The sequence below is a fragment of the Blastomyces dermatitidis genome (assembly GCF_000003525.1).
Source record: "Blastomyces dermatitidis ER-3 genomic scaffold supercont1.2, whole genome shotgun sequence".
NCBI lineage: Eukaryota > Fungi > Ascomycota > Eurotiomycetes > Onygenales > Ajellomycetaceae > Blastomyces > Blastomyces dermatitidis.
Window position 1 is genome coordinate 4,499,422 of NW_025544775.1, and position 6,000 is coordinate 4,505,421.

Genomic DNA, 6,000 nt, shown 5'->3' on the forward strand with positions numbered 1-6,000 from the left:
ATTTCTCTCAGAGAGTGAGATCAGATCAGTCTTAGTATAGATATATAAGATTATATCAGTCTGTTAGAGCTTGCCTGATTCAAACTTATAATCAGATTGAGTGATTTAAATTGTAATATAATAGAACTGAAGCAGTGACTAGTTAGCAGTATTATATAGAGATAGTTATTTAAGAAGCTGTATAGATGAGCTTAACTATCTTACTTAAATAGTGAGCTTATAGACTACAGAGTTATTGCAAGAATATCACAGATATGATACTTAGTATACTAAGAAGATTGTATAAGATATGTAGTAACTCTTATATATATTTCAGTAGAAGAAAAATGAATCACTGACTTCTTTTATAAGAAGTCAGTATCTAGCTATTCTATATAAACAATAAATAAATACTCTTCTCTCATTTCATGAGTGAGAATAGCTGAAGTGATACCTCAGTGATGTCTCACTATCAAGGAAAAGTAATCTGCTGACCTTGTATAGAAGTGAGATTCTTATATTCATCAATCAGATCTTTCTATGATATATCTGAATGATGTTATAGAGTGGTTGAAAACTGGTTCAGACAGAATGAAATCATCCGCATGGAAGTGATGAGCCGTGTGAAACCGCAACGGGGCCTTGACGCGGCCGGGAGCGTGACAAGAAGCTCTTAAATAGAAGTATATAATTAAAGCAGTGTAGAATGATAGTAAAGAATTTATTTCTCTACTTACTGATATTTATATAGATGAAACTATAATTTCATCTATACTTATTTATTACAGAGAATCAAGAGATATATAAGATATATAATTTAAAGATTTTAATTCTAAAAAGAATTAGATATACTTTACTACTTCAGAAAATAAATAAAGTAATAATAAATATAAATTAATCTAACTAAAACAGATGTTTAATTCTTATATAAAGTAAAAAGTAATAAATCATTACTATCTACTTATATTAGATGATTATTTATCTTATATAAATATAACATTTATTGATTATACAGATCAGAATTAAATTTTACTTATTATTCTTTCTTCTCACTCTATACACTGTTTACAGTCACTAGATGTTGAAATATTTAACTTACTTATAAAGATATATTCAAATTAACTAGATTTCTATACATATTCTAACTATGACTTTATTTAGATTATAAAACAAGATTTATAATAATTATTTCATACTGTATAAGAAATCTCTACAACTGTAGAAAATATTAAATCTATCTTTATAATTACTAATATACATTCTATAGATTCTACTCACATTCTTAAAAAGATTTTATTATATTCACTTATATCTTCAGAACTGCTTCAGCAGTATATATTTATATCTATATAAGCTTTATAAGATCTGATAAAGTAGATAAATTAATATTATTAGTAACTTTCAGTTAATATTAAAAAAATTCTCTATACTGAAGAGAATATTACTCTGAATAGAGAGGTTCTCTTAATAGAGAATAGAAATCTTCAGACTTCTTTAAATAATAAGAGAAAACAATGCAAATAGAGTAAATATATAAGATTACTTAATTTATCAAATCTCTTACTTACTTAATTCTTTTCTCTTATTAAGATACAGACTGTGAGAAAGTAAGCGGATATTAACAAAGCTGTAAAAATCAATGATCAGATATATAAGAAGAATATAAAGCTTCAATAAATGATTCTTCATGAGTAAAAGTAGATAGAGCTTATAAAGTGAAAGAAATAATATAAGAAGTAATAATTAGAAGCTACTTAATATTATAAGAAGATCAAAGCTGCAGCTACAGTTAAATATCTTATAGAGAAGTAATAGCAAGATAAATAGAAGCTTTAACTGTAAAAAGAGAAGAAAGAATATACTGTTAAATATTATGAAGCACAGTTAGTAAAATAGACATTCACAGAGATTTCAAAGAGATATATAAGAAGATTAACAGTGAGTTTAAAACACTATAGAAGCTCTATACAATCTTCTGAAAGCAGTAATAAGTATTATATATAGATCTCTCTGATGAAATTAAATGATATTTCTTCTCTGACATCTTCTACATCATAATCTGATTCAATCATTTCAAAATCATGAGTTTTACATTTCAGGTGAATTATTAGGCTAAGTAACTGTTCTCTGAATTAATTATATATATTTATATAATGTATTCTGTATATAGTTTTAATCTTCAATAAATAATATTAATATCTTATTATATTGTTATACTATGATTGAAAATTAACAGCTCTATAGAGTGCTTTTTGAAGTTCATTGAGTGAATGAGTTTATTAAGTGATGAGTTATATTACTACTTACTGTTAATTTTTACAGTGACTATCAATGTTTTAACTTATAAAATGTTTTTATAGCACACAAGTAACAAGTCTTGATGTGGTAATTATTACAGAGCTAATTTATATTAGTAAACAGCAATTCTACAGACAGATAACAATATATTAGAATTGAATATTTTCATCATCATTCTGCTCTGTAATAACTTAAAAACGAAAAAAAAACACTTATATAACTTATAAACTATTCAATCATTTTTAATAAATTTAATAGTTATTTTTAACAGACTGTAAACATAATTTAAGTTTCTTTAAAAAGAAATATTCTCACAGTGTAAGTATTTAATCTCAAGGTTTTTAATATTAAATAACTTAATACTATCATCTCTAATCTGATATTTGAAAAAATAGATTGAAATTAAAATTATAATAATAGTAGTAAATTTTTTATAAAGAGGAAAATTCTATTTAATAATTATAATAATTTTTTTTTTCTTTTTTTTCTTCTTCTTCTCTTTTATTTTCTTTTTCAATTTTATTTTCATCTTTTTTTTTGTTTTCTTCTTTTTCTTCTTCTTTTTCTTGAAATTGATGATTAAGTTGTTTAATTATATATTAACTTATTATTAATTTATGCTTGAATTCATAGTATAAACTTACTCAAATAATGAAAATAATAATTTTTTATATTATTATAATAACAGCTGATATATATAATTTTAAAAATTAATATAATTTATAAATAAGTTTTCACTTTAAATATACAATTATAATATTTTTTAATAATTATTTTTTATAAATATAGTAGAGCTCTGTGCAGTGTTCTAATTAATAAAATAATTTAAATTAATTATAAAAACTGTATAAATCTGCAGCTATATTTATACAGAATATAAAAAAGAAAAAAAAATTGCAATGAATTTTTTAATTATAAAAGCTATATAAATCTATAATTGTATTTATATAGAAGAAAACAGAATATTTATAAAATTAATATAAATTATAAATAAAGAAGAATTAAATCTTCGCAGAGATAAATTATATTACACTTTTATAAAAAGTATTTTATTATATTATAGAAGCAGTAATTACAGTTATAAGAAATTGTAAGAGGTCTATGCTGAATAGATTGATATAATATTTATAAGTCTTATATAATAAAGAGAAAAACATTAGAGAAGAAAAAGAAAGAGAAAGTGTTAGAATCAGTAATTAAAGTGAATATTTATACACATATATAATGATATATGTAATGAGGGTTCAGAGCAGAAGAATTTATACATGTTTATAATAATCAAGAATCAGTGATTAAGAATGACTGAGAATCAGAGTGTATATATTTGAGAGTGATAGAAATCTGTGAAGTATAATAAAATAGTCTATATAATTGATCAGGTGCAGCCTGTCATATTAGCTTCTTCTTTTCAAAAGCAGTTTTCATTGATCAAGAACTGCTGTTTCAGATAATACAGAACTCAAAGTTCAGATTAAATAATTATATCTGACTCATTTCATGAGATATTATTAGTCACAGCTGTGAGATCTCTTATTGAGATTATTCTCAATCTCTCACTCAAGCTTATTATCTTCTTCTATGATGCCTGGCAGCTGTCAGTCAGAAGTCAGTTGAGAAGAAAACAGATTAGTGATGACATGATAAAGCAAGCTTGTATGAAAGACATCATGAATTTCTGATGATGAGTCAAGACAGTAGTTATAACTATCTAGAACTTCTATCACTTTATACTTGATATGATGATAATTCAGTGTATAAGATAAATGTGTGATCTGTATATTCTTAAGATTTAACTATATCAGATCTTCTATCTTATATTATTTAATAAGATCTTGATGAACATTGATTTGATCTTCTTGATTCTGTTTAGTACTTATCATGAAGGCTTCTGCTCAATCACAGGTATTTCAGAGTTTTATTACTATATTATCAGTGATCTGAATTGAACTGCAGAGGTTCAATGTGAAATATATAATCTCTAAAAGATTCAGTACTTTCATATGATATCTATATGTGAGAAAGAATGAGCTTACATCTGTTGAAACAGCATCTCAGTCATTGATAGTGACTTCAGTGTGTAGAAGAAGATTATATCAATCATTTTATAAGTAATTGTAGAACTTATAAAGATAATTCTTTACAGTCTGAATTGTCTGTTCTGATGCATTATCAGTCTCAGAGTAATAGACAGTTAACAAATGATATATAATCTTGAGAACTTGACAGATTCTTGTTCAGAGAGTGCTCATGAATTAACAGCTCTGATCTGATACTATAGATCTTGACAATTCATATATCTAATAGAATGAGCTTCTCAGAAAAGCTTTAGTGACTTATTCAGTATTTATCTTATTACAGAGTTTCAATATTACACTCTTACTTAATGAGTTTATAATGATCAGAATGTTTCTACAGCTCTTACTCTTAGAGAGATCAACAGTGAAGTCAATTATCACATCTTGTCAGATTCTATCAGAATTATCAAGTAGTTTTAGCAGATCTTTTCTACAGTTCTTTTATAAGATGATGAAGAAACAATGATTACAGTTTCAGATGAAATGTCTGATACTATTTAATATCTCAGATCAGTAGAACTCTCAAAAGATTATTTAATATAGTTGTTTATGACCTGAATAACTGATTATACAAGAGTTATATATCTCTTGCATTATCTGAGTGTGTAAGAGTTTGAAGTGAGAGACTCGGCATTGTTTGTGAAATCATAGAGTGTTTTTATCATTGATTGAATATTCTGAGATGTCAGTTCTTATATATAGTTCTGAAAGGAATCAGAGTGCTTCTTGATGTACTACTTTAATAAGCACTTAAAGAAGTTTGTTGCCCCGGTGGCCGAATGGTTAATGCGGCCACCTGGTAGCGCCTTGGCGTGGGAAACCAAGGTGTGTGGGTTCGAAACCCGCAGGGGATACATTAAATCCGGAACTCAAGCACCTCAGGTTCCTAATAAATACAGAGGTGTACAAATCGCTTCAATAAAATTGCTCTATGTTCCTGGGCTGGGAAGTTATTATCGCATGTATTTAATTGTCACTCCTTTGTATTTCCTATGTTCTTGTTATCTTGGCATGGTCTCAACACCTGTATTTCCTCCTGTATAATCAACACTTGGCCTGTATTTAACATCACGCAAGGACTCATCATAAGCTCCGCTTGCATATGAGTATAATGGAAGAATAATAATAATAATAATAATAACTTAAAGAAGTTCATCAGTTTGAGCTGTTACATGTCATAATTCATTCAGTGTAGATTCAGAAGAAGTTAAGATATCAGTATCAGTATCAGTGTCAGTGTCAGTGACAGTTCAGAGAGAAGATTTTCTAATTGAAGAAGTGTGTATAGTATCATAAGTTGTTTTATCTTGATCAACTAATATCTTCAGATCTAGAAGTCAGTGTTCTCAGTTTATTCAACAGATGTCTGTTATATTGAAAGATATATCTTACTCTTGTTATGAAAGAGTATCTGTCATTGAGTTCTGACTGCTGAGATGATAGTGTATTATAAAATGAAAGTGGCTTAACAACTCAGATTATCATATCAGTCATTCAGTGAATCTATAAGTAGTTGTGAAGTACTTGAGATTCTTATAATCTGTGATTATTAAAAATTTGAAGATACTTTGAAGTTCAGAGTCTCATTCTTCTAGACAGTGTACAATCATAAGAAGTTTCTTATCATAGATCTCATAGTTGCATTTAA

At 26.4% G+C, this 6,000-nt stretch overlaps 1 pseudogene across 1 annotated transcript; it reads left to right on the top strand.

Annotated features, from left to right (window-relative positions):
* Positions 1-5,117: 5,117 nt before the first annotated feature.
* Positions 5,118-5,206, top strand: BDCG_16464 (annotated as a pseudogene). Its single transcript has one exon. The product of its transcript is annotated as a tRNA-OTHER (tRNA).
* Positions 5,207-6,000: the final 794 nt, after the last annotated feature.